The sequence below is a fragment of the Neopsephotus bourkii genome, unplaced genomic scaffold (genome assembly GCF_033783945.1).
Source record: "Neopsephotus bourkii isolate Nb327-2 ecotype Australia unplaced genomic scaffold, CSIRO-AGI_Nbou_v1 NB_357, whole genome shotgun sequence".
NCBI lineage: Eukaryota > Metazoa > Chordata > Aves > Psittaciformes > Psittacidae > Neopsephotus > Neopsephotus bourkii.
Window position 1 is genome coordinate 928,026 of NW_026900863.1, and position 21,339 is coordinate 949,364.

Sequence of the window (21,339 nt, forward strand, 5' to 3'; positions counted from 1 at the left end):
AGCTGCTTTACAGAGCTACAACTCAAGTTTACTACTAAGCATTTGTTCCACGTTTTAAACAGGGTCCTGATTTTGAGACCAGATCCATACACATCATTATTGGCACACACACCTTTTATGTGCTTCATTACTGGTACAGTGTGTATTCATGGCACACTTTTTTCTGTCAAGAGAGGGGGGTTTTATGGTCCAAAGTGATACTTGTTATCATGGATATCCCTGTTCTCAGGAAAGAAGAGGGGGAAAATCACCCAAAAACCAGATATACACACATAGATATTGTAAAGTTTGCATTCTGAACATCTAAACCCAGTTCTATGTAACGAAATATATACTTAAATTATAGGGTAAAGAAGGTTACCTTAGTTTTTGCATTTAACTCAAACCTTAGCCTTGCTTTACTTTTAAAAAAGGGGTACCACTCCAGAAAGGCTACCAGCTTGCCACTGAAATATGTCATAAACCTGTTTAGGAAGGGAAGTTACAATATAAAGAATATTATTATGTGGTAGAAAACATCCATGATGCCTTACTAAATACAATAACCTAACCACAGAAGTTTGCATGCTTAGCACATAGGTATTTCACAATAGATACGTGTCTGTTTCAAACAGCAGGACTATTAGGAATGCTCTGAAGCACGTATAGACACATTTTATGTTCTCTGAAAATAACTCCATTTTTCTCAGCCAATTTTCAAATTGATACAGGAGAAACATGGTATAACTCCAAGCTTTGTATTAGAGCATCCATCATAATGAATCACTTTGATTTCTTATTTCAGTGCTTGCATATCCCAGGCAAGTCAGAGAACTCTAAAGAAGTATGAATAGAAACAATTGCAAGCAATTTCAAGAAGTATGCTGTATGTGACCGGCACTCAGGACACAGTTAACACAGTAGGCAGCTGAAACTGTTCTAACAGTGTGCTCAATTACTCTTGAGCTTCTGTAAACTCAGAGTTCTGTTTTTCTCTTCTTTTTCCATCTGCAGAAGTTGTAATCCGCTCAGGGGTGAAGTTTTAATAACACTCTCTACACTTCTTACAGCAGCACACAAGGAGCCTACAGAGGCTTTAGGGGGTTTTGCTCCCTTTCTATCAAGTCTACAATAAATCTGATAAATAAAATGGTATTTTTCTTATATCCAGCAAAACACTTCCTATGAGAAGTGCTTCAATACAAGCAGCGACCATTGCAGAGACAGATGTAGACAACTCATGTCTCAAGGCAGGGTAGATGACCAAGGTATGTATCACAGCATTAAATCTCCTGCCGGGGGAGAGAAGTGGCAGTACAAGCAGCTGCTGATGGAATTCACAGTTGAAATCTGTTTGACTACACATAACTTTCACCAGCACTGATGCTTAGACTATAGTAATAGTGCTTGAGTTAACTGGAACATGGCAAGTAACATAGGAAGAATGAGGACAGATTTTAGACCCTGATGAATACCACAGTTGTGCAAGCCCTTTATATGTATATATAAATAATATTGTTTTGCTGAAACTGTTAAAAGGGCACAGACTCTCAGGAGTACTTTTGCATCTTGATGCTAAATAAGGCTTGGATGTGATGATTCTCCTGTTGGAAACTCAAAGAGGACTAAATCTCCAGCGCTGTTCTTAAGGGAACTAGGATTTCTCTTAGGAAAAAAACAAACCAAACACCACAGCTGCAAAAAAGTTGTAAAACATAGCCTATTCCATGAATGGGAAGCTATTTGTGTAGATGAGGTAGATTCAGCTTTCAGTAGTTTTTATTAAGACCACCTTTCCCTAACTTAGATGGGATCACAACAATGGCAACTGAAGAGGAACCTGTGGGACAGTGATTTGCTAAGAAACCACCTGTGAGTCACCAGTATGTTCGTCATATACATAAACAGAAGCAGGCACCTTCTAGTACCTCTGACAATTTTGATTTCATTATCCTGCTGTCTGGTGCTATTTTGATTACCTGATCCTTAAATCATCTCAACAGGGCAGTTTACATAGAGAAGACTCTGGTCCCTAGATCCCTCACTCATTGCATAAGCCCAGTGTACTTCACAACAAAATACCTTTCAACAGAGTAACTGGTACTCTCTCCTTAGTTTTGGAGGGGGTGGTGTGGAAGTTTTGTTGCTTGTTTGTTTTGGTTCTTTTTTACTTATTATTTATTTCAGTAAGGAAATTAGAAAAAAAAAAATAAATCAATTTGGGGTCTCTAGACTGCTCCCTATTCAGACTCCATAAAACACAACTCAGATATTTTACCTCTGGCAATTTCCATACTAGAAAAAATCCCTCAGCATTTAGGGCTAACTGTAAGACTCGAAATGTGCAAATTGGCTTGAAGATAGAGAATATAGTAATACAGCGAAAATAGTTCTAAATATTGGAGGCAGTTACCTTTTATGAGAGAGCTGAAGTTGTTCAGTCTGGAGAAAAGGTGGCTCTGTGAAAGCCTTAGAGCAGCTCCCAGTGCCTAAAGAGGCTACAGGAAACCTGGAGAGGAGCTTTGGACAAGGGCCTGTAGGAACAGGACAAGGGGAATGGCTTTAACCTGCCAGAGGGGAGACTGAGATGAGCTCTTAGGCAGAAGCTCTTCCCTGTGAGGGTGCTGAGGCGCTGGCACAGGGTGCCCAGAGAAGCTGTGGCTGCCCTATCCCTGGCAGTGTTCAAGGCCAGGTTGGACACAGGGGCTTGGAGTAAGCTGCTCTAGTGGAAGGTGTCCCTGCCAGTGGCAGGGATAAGCTTTAAGGTCCTTTCCAACCCAAACCACTCTGGGATTCTACTTCTTACTGCTTGTAATTCCAGGCAGATTTCCAGGAAGTCTCAGCAGGATAAGTAAGTTTTTATGCATTCAGCACCAAAAGCAAAGAGCAAAGTTGAAAATACTTCAACTTCAGCATAAAGATAGCACAAGCTTAATATTACAGATTGGGGGAAAGGGAGAGAGTTAATGGCAAGGCTCCATCTCTTCAGTAAAGTATTTCTACCACACTTGGAGCAAGACAACCTGAATGAAATAAAGGCTCTTCAGTACAACCAAATTCAAACCCATTCTTCAATAAACTCTTTGAATGTCTTTAAATAACTTCATTCCTATGCTTTAAAGTCTAATGAGACAGCACAATTTACTGGAGAGGTGCCTCCAAAAACAACTGAACAAGAGAGGTTGATGCTTGATGCGCCCATTGGTTTATAGCTTGCTAAAGCTCTGCAGAGTTTTTTCTCTGCTGGAACATTTCAGAACATTTGGCATGCTTATTTGTGAGGCACATAGGAAGAAGACCTTTTGAGAGACTCCTTTTAATAATCACATGCCCCTAAGTCAATGGGGCTGTCAGCTGCATCAGCCTAAACCCGTAGCACCAGAATTTAAGCCTAGTCTACAGAAGATAATTACAATCTCTTGGCTCATCAAGTAGTTGCAATGAACAAATGTGTCCAAGTAATTATTCTTATGCTATATAGATTGCTGAAAGACAATGAATGGTAGGCCTCATAACTGAATTACTCCCTGATGTGAGGGGAGGAAGTCCCACAACCATGGCTGGATCTTGCATGCATAGAATAATGCAAAGCCTGCCTCTACGGCAGCCTATAGAATACACAGCTAGGATTACACATACGGTGGGGGTAAATAAACTCTGCGGCATGTTTAGAGTTTTGGCACCGCAAGTTTTGCTTTTACTGCACTTTTTAAGAGTATATTAAACTTGATACATAGAGATACTGTTGTGTGAGTAAAAGTTTGCTGCCTTTATTCACACATACTGTTGTTGTTTTTTTTTATATGACCCTCAAGCCAGTGACAAAAGCAGAGGAACCAGCACTCTTTTATCCCTATCTGTCAGTGTCTGGGAAACCAGAGAGTCGCAACTGCCAAACCTGTTTGCCTAACCAAGGGAGAATCCAGCTCCTGAAGGGGAGGGAACAGAGGTGATGCACTGCAGACACAGAGATCAGAGATCCCTCTTTCTTCTCCTCTGATATTATTGCATCAAAATTTTTGCCTTGAACTTGGCATAAAAGAATAGCTAGCCCATTAAAGGAACACTTGCACAATTGTTTTGGGGGCTTTGGGGATTGTTTCTGTAAGCCTTCTACAAATGCACATTTATCAGACTGTGACAAAAAATCCTCTGTGAAGCAATTCATTCCAAACACAGCACTGAGGCACCTGTACAAAGATATACATTGATAGCAGCAGTAAAACAGCTTTTAGAAGGTTTAATATGCCTTTCCACAGATGAAAAAATCAAAGTCTCCGTTGTTCCATTTATAGCTACTGATGTTCCTCTCTACAGCCACTGAAATACTTCTTCATGCCTCACTTGTGAACAGGAAATAATTCATTGCTTTCTCAACCACTTTCAGTAGAGCAATGAAACAGCTCCAATAAAGAGAACTCTTAAAGGTGTTAAATATGGCACAATCCATCAAATCATCTGAACTTGAATTACGTATCATTTACTCTTCAAAAGTAGCATGTTAATATGGAGATTCAACACACAACAAGGAAAGTCAAGTACACCACCACACCTCAAGGAAAGAACTTGGTATCCTTTGTGGCCAGGTAAAACCACTATCTATTGTTTGATTCTTGCCTAAAGAACTCCACACAAAGTAAAAGTTTAGACCGGAAGAATCAAGTTGTCATAGAAGGACTGAGGTTATGGAGCTATGCTGCAGTGTCCTGCGTGCATTCATAGAGCATTCCCAACTACCCAATATTCTTGTAGTGTATTTTGGGACAAATTAGCTGGCCTGAGAAAACAAGACAGAATTACCCAACCAAATGTAATGGTTCCTGGAAGCTTCTAGTCTATAAAGTTGTAACAATGTGCACTTGGGAGTCTTTCCAGAGCAACAGAACACACTGTCAACATTACTCAAGTAAGCACCCAGTGCAGGCTTAGGATCCCATTTATATGATGTGGCTTTATTCCCCTCAAAACGGGCACCCTAGGGGTCCTCGTGCATTTTCTGCATAAACACAGTTCTTTAAGTGTGCCCCACTGTCTGGGCTTTAAACAAAGGGCCTCTTGGCTTTGGTCTTAGGGTAACACCATGTATTAAAAGATTGGGTCTGCCATTGGAGGTGAGGAAAGCGCGTATGCGAGGCATGTACATAAACTGCCCAATGTTGTGGCTCAATCGGCAGCATTCTGAACACCAGCTCAGGAAAAGCCATCCCTTTTACAAGACAGTGATGAGAAATACCAGTGCTAAAAGTGCTGTTACTGCTGATTTCAGTAGAAGAATTAATTATTTAATTGACTCATGGATGACTCATTGTCTCAGTGGCAGCTTCAGACCAGGGCTCTGAGTGACACCTCACTTTTACCATAGCTCAAGGAGGTGTTGGAAGAAGATGATGAAATGCCAGTCTTTGTCACGTCTACTTCCTAGAAGTAACATACTAAACTGGGTTCAGAAAACCACAGAACTGTTTAGTCTTTTTAATAGTTAAAATATCAATTGCTTTTCCAGGGCATTTAAGTATTCAGTATATAGCTAGCAATAAGGAAATCTGCAAATAGAAGGGAGATTAGAAATGGATACAGATTACACTGAACTGGTGAGACAGACCAAAGCTGAGAACAGGATTTAAGGCAGTGGCGTCAAGACACTGTTGGGATAATATTACCCTATTAGTCTCATAAATGAGTCTTAATGTGAGAAGATAAAACCCAGATGCTTCACTGGTAAATACTACTGTAGGATAAATGAATTAATATAAAGAGAATTAGCAACATACTTGAGTTATGGATTGTGTTGAAAAAGCCAAAACATTATGAATTTGTTTCAGAATGACAGGTATTAAGATTGCTTAAAGTTATTGGAAAATCCTAAATATTTCAATTAGTACTAAAAAATAGCTGAAATATATTTAATGTAGCAAACTTACCTCACCCCATGACAAAACTGTTGTTTTGTGATGTTTTTTCCCCAAACACTCTCCACACAACACTGTGCCTAAGAACCAGCTGCTTTCAAAAGCATGAAAAGATTTCGCCTGGACTAAGGAGCACATGAGCACTGTAAAGGTTCTGGAAATCTTCAGAAACACAAGAAGCATAGTCCTGTCCTTAAAGGTCACGTAACACCTCCACTAATACATTCAGTCTTAGAAAGGGGCTCTCTCGTGGCTGAAAACAAGTACTGCACAAATCTGTCGAAGGAACTCAAAATACAAATAATAAATAGAAGAGCCTTTTAAAAAGAAAAGAACAAAAAAACACTTATCAAAAAAACCAAAACAAACAAACAAAAACTCACACACACACAAAAAAACAACACAAAAGACCAACACCCCCCCCAAAAAAAAAAAAAAAACCAAACCGAAACCCCCCTATTATTGATAATTGTAGATGAGTGTTTTGGGAATGGACAATTTAGGAGGTTTAAAACATAGAATCATAGAATAGTTAGGGTTGGAAAGGACCTTATGATCATCTAGAAATCAGCAGGTCACTAGTTAGGTCACTAGTTCCCTCCGCACAGGAGGATCCAAGTCTCAGACTGCCCTCTGGAAACATGTGGCTGTCAGCATGGGACACAGCTCCATCCTTCTCAGTCCCTAGCCACTTCAAAAGACGGATAAGTCTTCTGGATGCATGAAGAGCTCCTGTAGTCTCACAGCCTCTTTAAAAGTTCAGCAAATGGACAAATACCGGAAGCCTGAACCCAGCAGGTAATTCACTGGAAAGCAGGATTTTTTTGAAGTTATGAATAAAAGCCTATAGTTGCTGATTTGGAACAAAATTAAGAACATGCTTCTTCCTTTATTTTATATTCTGAAAAGCAGCACTGTTTAGGTTCAAGGTTGCACAGAATTTATCTACATGGAAAAGCAGCAAATCACTCACTCAGCTGACATTTAAAGTCTCTCAGACAGTGTTGAGAACAAGTATTTTATACGGCTATTAAATATCAAGACTCTACAGGAAAGTTTATAAAAAAATTAAATTTCAAGACTCAAACTGATGGATGACATGTCATGATCTCAAATCATAGCAACGTACAGGAATATACATATGCATATTAAGATTAGAAGAATTATTTCTCAGAGGATAAAAATGAATTCAAAATGAGAAGAATCAACAGATAAAGTGTAATTCTGTTACCTGTCTTCTCAACTCAAACTAATTCCATGTCAAAAGCAGACATTGATACCTAACTGCAGTAGTCATAAATACAAATTCAGAAATTAAGATTTTATCTGCCTGCAAAAGATGAAAGTACAGCTGTAAAAATTAACAGATGCTTTTTCCAGCATTCAAGAGCTAAGTGACTAAAAGACACTATTAATTCCATGAGATCATTCCTGCATCTCACTGTGGTTGAAACAATTCTATATAGGAGAGCACTTAGCCTTTAGCAGGCTACATCTGTTTCAGATTTCACAGTAGCTGGATATAGAAGCAGAATTGGTGCCCACCTAAGACGCTGCTGCAGCAGGCTGTTGTTTCTCCCAAGTACTATTCAAGGGGGACTATATCCTAACACTATTTAGAAACAAGTTTGCAGCAGAATGAGAACAGCTCAAAAGCAGAACAATAGATTAATTGTGCTGAAAGTGGCACAGTTTAGGGGAAATAACCCAAAATAAACACAAAACCAAATTAAAACAAAACAAAACACATCCCAACCTCAAGCAAACACAAAACACATCAACAAAATCAAAACCTCCTAAACCAAGCAACATAAGCCCACCAGACACCTCACCAGATGCTCTACATAATCACTGACAAGCTGGGGACAAGGATAAAAATACGAAAGTAAGGTGATCGCTAATAAAATAACCAAAAAAAGAAACCACTCTGGAAAGATAGTTCTAAGAGCTGAGACATCACCCACAGAAGGAAAAACTATTTCCACCTCCCTCCTGGAAGACTACTAATTTTTGCATGATACTGAGTTTTAACACTTATTCTATAAAGATGTACAGAGCTTTCATGCTGCTGCTCCAAATTTCTGTCAACTTACCTCATCAAGTGTGAAAAAGAAGAGTCCCCAGCTCCATACACCTAAAGAGAGTAATACAGTGCTAGATATAGCTGTTAGCAGAGCAGGGTGACATGTTTAAATAGATTGTCTTAAAGTGGACTTTGAACAGCAGTTTCAACTATATGCTGTTTCCTTAGTTTGGTTATCAAGTGTCAGGTACAGGAGTTTCTAAACAAAAAGTAAATAAAGTAGCACTGAATCTCCCGTTTCCAACTCTCACACCAGGGATGTTTGCTAATGAAAGGGTAAGAGGGCATGGGGGTGTTTGTTTTGTTGTGGGGTTTTGCATGTTTGATTTCTGACAAATTCTGACTAGCTATGAAAGGATGGATTGGGTTTGGGTGGGCAGAGAATAAGGAAATCATTCCAGAATTGGCTCATCTCTCAAACAGTTGGACTTTTTTCATTACTTATTCTATTATCTTGCTCTTGCAGAAAGTTAGGCTGGTTAGCCCGTACACTCTTTTCCTCACACCAAGTTGCAGATACAAAATTGCCCTTCCCAATGATGCAGAGGGTTGACCAATGTACAGGGGGGTTGGAGGAATTTGATTGCTTAAGCAAAGGTATTGTCTGTACCTATCATGCCTACTAAGCAGAACAAAAGCACTAGCTATTGATAAGGAAAAGCAGACACTTGGTTCTATTGACAAGGAAAAGCAGACACCTGATTCTACCGATAAGCACCTATTGATAGGGAAAAGCAGACCCCTGAATCTGTTAACGGGGAGAAGCAGATGGTTTATGGCTGGGACCAAATCCTAAGGCCATATGTGTGAAGACTGAAAGGTGAGAAGTTAAAGAAGAGGAAGACTCATTTAGTTCATCTTGAAGACCCTACCCACGGGAGGAAGACTCATTTAATTCATCTTGAGACCCCTGCCCATGACCAGAGGGGGCACTGCGCAGGCCCAAAGGACCTTCTAGCTCACTGTAATAGGAAGCGGGGATAGGACATGAATATGTATAGGCGTATGGTGCAACCTTATAAATGTAGAGGGAAACAACACTGGGGCACACATGACTTTGAGGAATGTGCGTTTCAGCGCTGAATAAAAAGCATACCTACTTTACAACTTTAACGAGTTGTTGAGTCAATCCGCGCATCACCAAATTCCCCCTGTTCTCAGAAATAAATTCCAACAGCTAAAAGATTGCACAGATTTAGCCCTCAACAGGTATTTTTATCACGCAATATGAATTCAATCATGTCTGACTTACCTAAGCACTTTTTAGCTGTTATTCCCCGTGCTTCTCTTTCGTTGTGGCAATTAACTGTGTGAAGCAACAAGTCGCATAAACTGGCGTTCAAAGGCTAAAAGAATCAGTGATTACTTCAGCCCAGAGCCACTCACGATTTTTGTCTGTTGTCTCTCTCATTTCCAGTGTATTTTTAGAATCTTTTATTGCCATCTCTTAAGTCCCTTGCCAGTTGTAATAACTCATTTTGCACCTTGACCTTTCTGCTCTTATCCCAACATGCTTCCACTATTTCATCTGTATTAGTCTCTTACATTGTTTATCTTTCTGTACAATCAGGATCATTGCCTGCCCTTTCCAGCAGGGACCAGCTTGCTTAATATTATCTTCCCAGTAGAATACATACCAGCTTCCCAAGCCTGCCAAAATCTTATTTTTGAAGCCCATTATTCTCATACTGCTATTCTTCTCCTTTCTTCATGTGGGATGAGAACCTTGTATTAAACAAACACCTTCACCTAACACTGCCTCCCTCCCTCAGCACATCTAAAATCACGTAGTTCTAAGAAAAAAATAATATATATATATAAAGTTTAGTTTATTAGAAAATTCTTGAACTTTACCTGCATCTAGTATTATCTGTTGTACCATAAAATTAAATTCACAACCTAACTGACATAAAGAGCTGTTTATTACCCTGCATATGTTTCTGGCCTGTAAAACATTTGACATTAGATGAAGTCAAAACAGAAATCTCAAAATACAGCATGTATTTCAAAGTGATCAGAGTTCAGCAGATACGGCACTGTGGTAAAATGAAATGTAAGGGCTGAACGACATGAACTGGGGTTTAGCAATCTTTATTGGGTTTGCAATGAGAAAAATAACAGCATCTTCAGCTAAAGACAGAGCACTACTCTGCTGATGGATCCAAGAGCCTCAGGATACAGCTAAGTGTGCAACTGAGACTGAAATTTTTGACTCCCTGTACTTGTAGTAAGAAATGTACTATTTAGGGTCTGAAAAAGGTGGGATAGTGTTTCAATTGCTTGAAAGAGTCCAGCGCAGAGCCACAGAGATGATGAAGGGAGTAGAACATCTCCCTTACGAGGAGAGGCTGAGGGAGCTGGGTCTCTTTAGCTTGGAAAAGAGGAGACTGAGGGGTGACCTCATCAATGGTTACAAATATGTAAAGGGTGAGTGTCAGGATGATGGAGCTAGGTTTTTTTCAGTGATGTCCAGTGATAGGACAAGGGGCAGTGGGTGTAAACTGGAGCATAGGAGGTTCCATGTGAACATCAGGAAAAACTTTTTACTGTGAGAATGACAGAGCACTGGAACAGGTTGCCCAGGGGGGTTGTGGCATCTCCTACGTTGGAGATATTCAAGGTCCGCCTGGGCAAGTTCCTGTGTGTTGTACTCTAGGTCACCCTGCTTTGCAGGGGGGTTGGACTAGAGGACCTTTTGAGGTCCCTTCCAACCCTTGGGATTCTGTGATTCTGTGAATATTGCCAGTGGCTATCCTTCAATGTAGCATATTTACACTGATTACTGTCCACCTACATCCACCTCTGCAGCCTCTCCACATCTCTTAGCACACAACTGCAAATGAGGAAAAAGAACAGTTTTTGGCAGAAGTTACAAGTGGGCTGTAAAACACATCTGGTTTAAGTAACATTAATTTGCTCTTCAGTTCCATTAAAACTATGGACATGGTTGAAGAGATAAGCAGAATCAATGCTGAGTTTTCATCAAGAGATTGAAGAGCATAGCCTGTGTTTCAGTACTTCTTTTTAATCATTAAAATAGTGGGCTTTTCTTCCCTGTTTATATGCAGCTTTGGCAGAAACAAATGGGAGTCTCACCTTCTTGAGGCAGGAGGGACTATAGCAGGGGGCTATTCCCCCTCCCCCCCCTTATTTTCTTCTTTCTGTCCCAATTTATGTTTCACTTCTGTGGGGTTAATTTTTACATGGATTTCTTGTTCTGTTATCCATGTTTACTCACTTCAATGACTTCCCTCTCACACAACTGAATGCCTTTCAATTGAATGCAAAGAAAATAGGTGAACAGAGTGTACACAAAGGAAAATCTGCCATGAGAGAAGTCTGTATTTCACATGACTACTCATTGGGGAACTTAGTAGAAATTGGTCATTCAACATTTAAAATTGTACCAAATCTCCTCCAGTTTTGCTTCTCTGATCTTTTATTCTTCGTTAAAAAAAGACTTTAAGAAGTAAGAGTCAACAAATCTGACTTGAAAAATGTTAGTTCAAACCCTATTGTATTAAATTCAGAGAATAAGAAAGGTTTACATCTGTGTAGCTTTAAACCACATATTACCATCTTAAGAAGAAAAGACCCACTTCAATTCACTTTTGGACATCGCACTAGTGAAACAGTCCTCTAACACCTTACTCAACAGGACCAAGTCAACCATGTATGTTGGACAGAAGCAATGAAGCCTCCTGCCTTATGATTAGCATTATTCTGCTTTTGTACCTCTGGTCATTTCCCTTGATGTCTCCCCCCAGAAGAGAGAATAAACAACTACTGAACCTGCTCCATGTGTGATGAGACTGATCAACCCAACCAACTAAAGTGCACTTTTCACTGAAGCAAACTTGGATACTGATCATTAATCATTACTATTTCCACATTAAGTCTCAACTCCATTTCTGATCTTTTTTGTTTTACTGCTGTAACATCATTTGAATCATGATATTGCTGTGCGAGTTTCAATTTTTAGTGTAATATATCTTCTGATAGGTACTTATAGAAAAAGATCACTGAAACAAAGAAAATCATATGCAACACCACTAGGGCAAAGAACCAATATGCAACATAAAAAAACAAACAGAAACCACCCCCAAACTTTGCTTTTTTAATCAAATAGCTGATATACTTTATGTCTGGAAGGAAAAGTTATGATCAACCTCTTCCTCCATAATACAAGCTATAGTAATTTTTCCATTTTTTACTTTTACATCCCATCACACTCAGATAAACCACATCCCGCTGCTCCTCTGCTCAAGAAATCAAAGCTACTGCTTTAACATTCTGTAACTTGTATTTCTTAAACAGTCAGACAACTACCACTTGATCATATATATCGTGCTCTTGAGAACCAAGAGATCTCAGCCTCATAGTCAACATCCATCTAATCCTGAGAAAGGAGTCAATGAGAACACTGTCAGGTCAGGCTGCTGAATCACACCCATCTCTGAAACAGGCCTTAAAATGATCCAGCATGACAACAGGTTTAAAGTTATCTGTCCCAAAATACCTAAAAGCCTCATCACTGGAATACTCTGATGGCTGAGTCACTGCTAATTTGAGCTAACAATTTTCCCTGAGGGGACAGACACAGTTTCCCCTTATTCCTACATGTGCAGTGTTTCCTTTGGTCCAGACCCTGGCATTCAACAGGCTGAACCCAATTAAAAGGTTAGCTTCTGTCATGGACTTTATACCATACTGCCACTATTTCTGCACAGAGCCTCACCTCCCACCATAAGGTAGGTTAAAGAGGGAAGTAAAGATTTGCTGAACTCCTTCCCAATATGCACATACTGCCAACAACTCAAATACTTTAAATTAGTAGAAGACATTATTATTAATCAAACAGATGCCTAGGAAAAGGCAATCAATCAGGTCCTGCTCAAAACTGTAACAGAAATTTCATTCAGGCACTAGCCAGCACCCTTCTCCAAAGGCTGTACCCAAGCAGAATGTTATCTGTTAGATAAATGCTCTAAAAGTTTATTTCCAAGTCTATTGAACTTATAAAAGTTTAAATTACAGATAAGACATGAGGCTTTGCCATTTCAAACTCCAGGATGGAGAATGCTGAAGAGGTTAAATTATTGTTTATGCTTTACCTGGAAGATATCAACAAAGACAACTGTGTACACAGAGGACTTGAAACTGAGCATAGTTTTACAGCTAATCTTTAGTTATGGCAGGGTCTTCTCCATTAAAATGTAGACACTAGCACCTAAATCTTTCATTTTCCTACTGCCCCCCCTTCAGTGTCTTCAAACTGAAATATCTATTTTAGAATTCTAACTGCACAAAAGTCTCCTGCAATTGTAACATTCATACTAAAAATTAAAAACTTGAATATTGTGCAAGCTAAAAATCTCTGAGGATATGACACAGTATTTTCCATGCAATATAACACTGCAGCGAACAGCATAGAAAAAGCATAAACTTTTGTGATGCTTCTCTTGAAACCAAGGCCAAAGAAAACAAAACCCAAACCCCTCCTTTTCTGAAATTCTCTCCCATGCTATTGCTGCTCTCATCAGAAAAAAATGCCAACTTCAATTCGTACACAGAAAGCAGAATGGAAAAGTTCTCATTACTGTGCTTCCACACAAAAAGCCAGTCAATTTAAGCTGAAATAAAGGCTTTTTTTTTTTGCATAAAGGACTTCAGAAGAAAGAGTAAAGGTGCCTTGATTGTTTTATAGTTCACTATGGCACCTAAATCAGCTGGAAATTTGGACTGGTGTCCTATAGTAACTGCATTCCCTTCCTGAAAACAGAACAACAAACTTGCTTCCAGAGTATAAAATCCTACCTGCTTCACAGAATTTTATTTGGCATGGGCAGGTTTGTGGGTGCTTTCTGTTCATTTTGGTGTTAAAACACACATGGGGAGCCCTTTGATCTCTGTAATGCACTGTTTAATTTCACAGTAGCACTGAAGCAGGGAAAAGATGCATGCCAGCGAAGTTGTACCATGACAGCTGCTTGCAGAATGTATTTCTTTGCCTGACTTCTCTGTGCCTTTTCAAGCTTAAAGTCCTTCCTCCTCCTCAGTCCCTTATGCAACTTCATTCTTCACTTTCTAATACTGCAATGTCATTACAGCAGCATTACTGACAGGCATTACTCAGTGCTCTGTTGTTTAGAGCCCACATGACTTCCACTTTGGGTGGCTGGGATACCTATACCAGTTTGCATATGGTTCCACTGGAAAGAAGAACAAAGCCAAGAAAGATGGCCAACAACTGCATTTCTAGCCCTAGTTGATCTGCATCCTACTAAGTATTGTAATTGTGCTACATTATGAACTGGAAGAGGTTTGTGATACAAGATGGTCAAATCAACAGGTATAACAGCAGCCTGTTGACAGCTTTATTTGTATTAGATGCAAAAAACAGTGAGAATGCCCAGAGATGTTGCTGCGGATAAGTGGAAGAATCCCTGCAATGCAGGGTTTGCAGATAGCATTTTCTTAGTAAATTAAAGGGACTTGTGCACAGTCTTTTTTAAACAAGTTTTGCATGAAAGACATAGGGAAAGACCATTATCTCTTTCCCAGTGAGTCCTAAAGAAAGGGCAATGTCCCTTGGCATGAGAGGCTGTCAGGAGCAGTCAGAGCCTCTCATGTCTCAGTTCTACTCTTTTGCTGTGTCAGCAGCACACCCTGCTGCAAGACACCGTTGTTTTCAGGCTTTTCTCCAGCTGGAGAATATTACTGGCTGCTGCGTAGCATTTACATCCTCTCCTCCAGTAGTCTGATGCCAGAAGGTATGTCGTTGTGCAACCCCTAATGGCTCAGGGAAAGGAGGGTAAAGAGAGAGCTGGGTGCACAACACACTGACCTTTTAAAACAGATTTTCACCAGCTCTTACCAAATCTGTGTTTATTTTACTATAACTCCTTGTCTAATATCTCAAAGACAGTAGCTTCTAATGCTGCTTCTAACTGCAAACACACTCATGTTCTTGGCTCCTAGTTGCAGAGCAGCTTCAGCTTGAGAAGCTCAGATTATACAGCCTAAGTTACATTTTGGTATCTATTTTGTTGAAGGTACAATAGTAAAACCAGATTGTTTTTCAAACCTTGTTTAGCTACTTGGGCTAGTCAATGGGAATTGTTTTAAGAGGTTGAAGACTGCTAACCAAAGCCAACATTTGCGAAGCAGAAAGCATTTTTTACTGGAGTCGATTATATTAGTGCAGTAATGGAATTCAATTTAGCTGAATTCTCTGCATTTACAGCTCTGATTAATGCCAAACACTATGAAATAAAAGGACTTTTAATGTAAGCTGTCTTATGAGAAGGTGTTTTACAACCACACACAGAGTTTTCTAGTTTCTGAGCACAAGTCCATATACTTTTTTCAGTTGTTTATACTCACAGCATTGAGTTGAGAATTCGGGGCCCAGGATCTGAGGCCATGGACGGATGCTTCCCTTTGTCCTCTCACAAACAACTACTGTAAGACAACTCAGATTTTGTTTCTTAGTTTGTACAACACAAAGCATTCATATGGCAACATCAACAAGTTCAGTTCTAGAGAGGAATGGATCAGCTTGCAAGTGCTATTTGGGTATACACTACTAATAGTTTAGTTTGTTTTGATTTCATCTCCCTAACAACTACTCAGTGCTTTATATATGCACTAATACTATACACAGGTATTTGTTGCCAAGAGGTTACTGTCAACAGATGTCATAAAGAGCTTGCCAATGTAATACATATTTAACTGGCTTAGAAGTACCTTTTAATAAAGTAAGATGGGCAATGAAAAAAACAGGCTATGCTATAGCACTACTGCAGCCTTACAAAGGGCTATCAATGGGAACAGACAAAACCCTGTCTGCAGAGATGTATACAGACAAAAGCAAGAAAATCCATGGGGAACTCAATTCACATAACACCGGTAAAAGTGTCGCAAAGTTCCAGATGTTAGTTCCAGTCCCATTTGATAAAGGTTAATAATTAAGCTGAAAATACAAATACAGAAATTAAATCATCAATAAGCAGAAAACCAGAACAACATCACACAACCTCCTTCAGAAATTTGCTTTCTACTGGTATTCTGCTTCATAAGTGACTTCCAAGTCAGGTTAAAGGAGTGAACAGCCGGTTTGATGCAAAAAAAGTAACTGAACCCATCCAGTAGTTCAGTACGCATACATGGTGCTTATTTACTCAAGTTGTACATAGCTAATGCCTTGTGGTGGAGTTACAAAGTGCAATAAAGACACAAGCACCTAGGCTGTCTAAAACCAAGGGATGTTCTATCATCAAGAGAGTGTCAGATTGGATCCTTGGAAAGCAACTGCTTTTAGATAGGATACAGCATTTTGGAAACAGATGTTACAGTTGAAGTGATGGACTTAAGTCTTCATTTCCCAGTCCTCCAACTTGTCAAAAACCACCCCAGACTGGTAAAAGTAATCTTAGCTCTGGGCTCCTTTTTTCTTGCTTTGATAAATCTTATTTGCATGCCATAGATTGTCAGTTATGTTTGTCTAATACTGCCATTTCTTCGTCTTATAAATACAAATGCACAGCTTGTTTATCCCAGCTGCCTTCACATGACAGTCTGTGGTCTTGACATTTTACCTCCTCATGAAATACTGCACATAGGTTCAGCTTCTAACAGTGGTTTTGCAGATGTTCACAATTCAAATGTTCTTCTGTATTTCTATGTGTAAAAGACAGAAACTTCACAATAAGCAGAATTATTTCTAAGACGAACACAGAGCACAGCATGAGGTATTACCCCATAAATTCAAGTGCCAGCCCTTGATGCAAACCACACTTCTTTCAGCTTCTGAAGGAGTGATCAGCATCACTAAAATTGCATGAATGAGACCTTTTAAAAACTGAGAGGACCCTGGTTATCACAGCTCACCATGATGCCAGTAACAATCACAGCAGCATCCTGAGGTACCACATCTGCAGCTCGGGTTACATTTAAAGGCTTTTATTCACTGAATCTCAAATTGCTTCTTATGAAACAAGTGATAAAATTCCTTTCAGGGCATCAACATCAACACAGAATTCAACAACTGGGGGGCTTTGAACATGTTTGCAAGCTAAGTCAAAAACTCCCTGACCACTATGAGTTTCTTTAAAACACACGAGCTGAAGAACTGCTACTCCCCATTTACACAAAATGTGACAGATATAAGATTAAAAAAAAAAAAAAGGAAAAAAAAAAGAATTAAAACTATCACAGCAAACGGACATTAAGCAGGAAATTGAGAAGCCTGTCTTACTTTCGTGCCTTTTTCAGCTTCAAGCTTACTTAGCTCTCCCCTAATTTTACATTTGGAAATGTAATTTTCATTTCTATCAGCCTCCTCTTAGACTGAATCCAGATGGTTCTTATGCAATTTTTATAAACAGTCAGCTGCAGTTTTACTACTTCAAGGTGGTGTGACAAGAGCCATATTTTAGATGATTTATTAGGCTAAGCATTTTGATGTAGAGCATCTCATGCTTATTCCTCTAAAGTAATGTGTTTACCAAAGTGTAAATGATAAAAACCTCTCACACTTTTTATTCCCTGCTTTACTCCAGGAACAACCTGCAACTGTTGGAATGTTGATTGACTACCAGAAGGCTGCTGCTGACACTCATCACTAGCTGTACTATGCAGTAGTAATAATGTTTTTTCATGGGTAACCATGAGGACTTGTGAATGTAAAAGGCAAAAACCAGACTGTTCCTTTCTAAGAATTGCTATGTGTAATTTCCCTATTCTTTGAAAGGCAGATGAAGTTTATAATTTACTCTGTTAACGCTAAACAGAGACTTAAATTGCTAAGTAACAGCAATTCATGTTTATGAATAGTTATGTTAAAGTGGGCGTATTCCAACAGATAACATATGCATACCTCAAGATTTTGATCAGCTCATTTTTATCCTCCAGTCCCCCACATCACATGGTAACAACGAGAATTAAGAGAGTGCGTATTTATTGCTTAACTAAACACAATGCTTACAAGGTTTCCCTGCACTTCCCTAGAGGACATTTGATTGATACCAGAAGCAATATGACAGGGCCCTCGCAGTCCTCCCTTCTGAGCACCACTAGCACTGCACAGAAATCGTAAAAATTGCTATTTGTGAACTACTGGGAAGAGTTCATATTAGGAGCGCTTATTTCACTGGAATATCCCCCCCTTCCAGCATCACAACTCGTAACCATCTTTCCATACAAACATACAAAAACATTCTAGAGAGAAAATGATATTCCCCATAGTGTGATTTCCCCAGGTACTTGCTATTAATTTCATTTGAAGCCAATACATACTTCTAATTCAGACTGGATAATGTGTGTGATCGTATGGTGAATTATTGTCTTAATCACAAAGCAGTATGCAGCACATTTGCCTGAGGCATACAACATTTTGGTAATAAAGTGCACAGATAAGACAATACATAAATCAGTGGCATTTATACCAAAGCTATGAGGGTATACATCAAAAAAAAACCCAGACCATGTCAACCTCAGCAGCCAATTCAAAGGCATTTTTTAAAATGCATTTGCCTGATGGAGACCAACACCTTTATTACAAGGTGCAAAGACATTACAGAACTACTTCAGGAAGGCAAAATATTGCATTACTCATGTTGCTTTCAGATGGGGTTCTACACAGTTAAAAGTGGATCCACAGAGACAAGTGAGTAATACACTTCTCTTGATCCTTACCTTTAAGCCCACCTCTGAAAGTCTCTCTGCCCCCAGGGGATATTCTAAAAGTGTGATCATCAGAGGCCCATAATGAAAATGTAAATGGCCCAGCCTCCCTAGTTGCAAGAGGGGCAAGAGAAGAGCAGAGCAGTCCCACATGTGTGATCGATGCCAGTGCATCGATCACACATGCCTTCCAGATCTGCAACACTGCTATAAAAACACCTCTATAAACTGGAGCAGCTTCAGCAGAACACCTCCACCCAAACCCCTGAAGCATGGTCATCCCTCCCTGGCCTGATTCCGTAGATTACCTTGGCTGTTGAGGTGGGTAAAATTTTCTGGAATTCAGATTTGAACTAGGGCACCAAAAAAATCATTGTTTGGAGTTCCTCACACTTACATATTCATAGCTAGAAGGTGAAGGAAGCAGACAAGAGTTTCAGAGCCTAAAAACCAGTTACTTTTCTACGTAGACTTAGCTTTCTACATGCTTCATGGCACGAGTGAGGAAAGAAGTTGGTTGCTGTTCATTGAGTCAAACACACTGTATTCCCTTCAGAATGGATGTATTCATTCGTTATTAGTTTCCATTACCCAATTTAAACATGACTCTTGCCAAAATCATCCAAAAACAAACATCCGATCTTCTAGCTGAAGAATTTACAAGTGGCAAAACACCAACATATCTTGCAAAATAAATATAAAAAGAAAAGGCATTAGAAAAACGTCATGCCACTATTGCGCATTTATAAGACAGATTTACCTGAAAGTTGAAGTTGCCACTCAAAATTTCAAAGGCAGGCATGTTAAAATCTTGTTCTTTATTAGAGTTTTAAAGTTTCAGATTGCAACAGATTAAAACTGTATTATCTTTTGCTATGCAATTATGTAAATTATATAACAAGGTTTTATTTTTACACTCTCAAAACTCTATTTTGGCTTTACATGATAAGCACCTCATCAGACCTGTGGTAACAATTTCACTCTGTAATGTACAGCTACTGCAGCAAGTCTCCCATTTGTAAAGAAAGCATTAATCACTTTTATTTGTAAACCTCAGACTACTTTACTTCTAGTTACCAGCATTAAATGTACTCTACCCTTGTGTCCCACAAGCCAGATGTTGTGAAACAGTCATTACAAAGAATGAAATTGCAAGTTAAAGCCAGCTGAGAAGTTAAAGTCAAATTATATATACATGCTATTGGGTTTTACTAAAGCTGTGCAAATGTGGAAGAAGTTGGCCATGAATATTCATTCCAATTACATCACAAGCTTTAGTGCTGCTATAGTTAAAACCTTCCCATGCCTGCTTTCCATTACATTTCCATTTATGAGCTTTACTAATCATTGTAGAACAACAACAGCAAAGTCCAAGAACAAGATCCCCTAAAATACCATCATAAAGGAGAGCTAGGACAAAATTCCATTTACATCCCTAACAGTGGATTCCCGCTCAGAAAACCAGTTAGCTTAGTGACATGGAGTAGAAACACTCCTGTATGTTTAGCTGCTAACACCAAGGCAATCAAGGTTTGAAAACACACTACAGTCAAGCAAAAATTCACAAAAATACATACAGAATATAGCCCAAACTAGAGCTGACTTGCAGCTCAAGACTTGTTTCTGATTACAGAAAACACAGATAAGTGTTGCTTTGTTGTCACCCTATAGTGTTGTGATACTGGAAATAATATTACATCTCAAAACTTCTCAAAACTACACTTCTTGTGCTATTTTAAACTAATTTTAGGATGATTTAATGAATGCTACTATCCACTTATGTTGAGCCATCTTCAAAAGTTATCACTTTACACTTAAATCCATTCATCAGGTAGATAGTAATAGGGTACATTAGGTCAAAATATGCTGTGGGTTGTTCATTTGGCAACATTTCATATGACAAAACCTAAGTGGCAAATTAGCATCTCAACATAGCCACAACATAGCCTTAGCCACTGCCCAGCAGCATATCCCTGGTTAGCCCACTAGTTATGAAAAGAAAAATTTAAAAAAACCCACCAAACTCAACCAAAGCCAGCCCCCACATAATAGGATTACAAATTTTTCCTATGATACAGAATCTATCATGATTTATTGCTTTTTAAAATTATTTTTATGAGGAAATCTGAAAATTAAACCACCAGTTATGCAGAAAAGAAAAAAATAAAATAATAAAAAAATCAATACATATTTCTCTAGAGAAACTGCCTATTATTGTAGTCCTGAATACAGACCTGGACAGTTAAAATAACATGTCTTGTTTTTTCAGACATATTCAGAGTAGAAATCTCACAGTTGTCATACCCAATATTCAGAGAAGCACCCAGTTTACCTGCTGATATGATACAAGATTCTGCAATTTTCTGGGCTATCAGACACAGCACACACAAATGCTTACTGGACAACATGATTTAAAAAAAATACCCCCCCCCCAAAAAAATAAATCACCCAACAAAAGCCCAGCCCTTTCTGAACAGTTTCCAAAAGGATAAGAGAACATTCTCTTCTTTTGTAAGTAAAATTACTTGTCTTTTGGGGCTACCCCATTGCAAACAATTAAGTTCTTAACTTTCTACCACTCATGCACCCATATATTTGCAGAAGTAATAGTTTCTAGAAGCAGAGTTTTATGTAGTTTTGAAAGGAAGACTACTGCATTCCCGCTTCCTCTCACTCTCAGTT

At 39.0% G+C, this 21,339-nt stretch overlaps 1 protein-coding gene across 2 annotated transcripts in view; it reads right to left on the reverse strand.

Moving 5' to 3' along the window:
- Positions 1-21,339, reverse strand: part of KCNIP1 (potassium voltage-gated channel interacting protein 1) — a 404,820-nt gene that overhangs the window by 379,449 nt on the left and 4,032 nt on the right. The window lies entirely within an intron of this gene.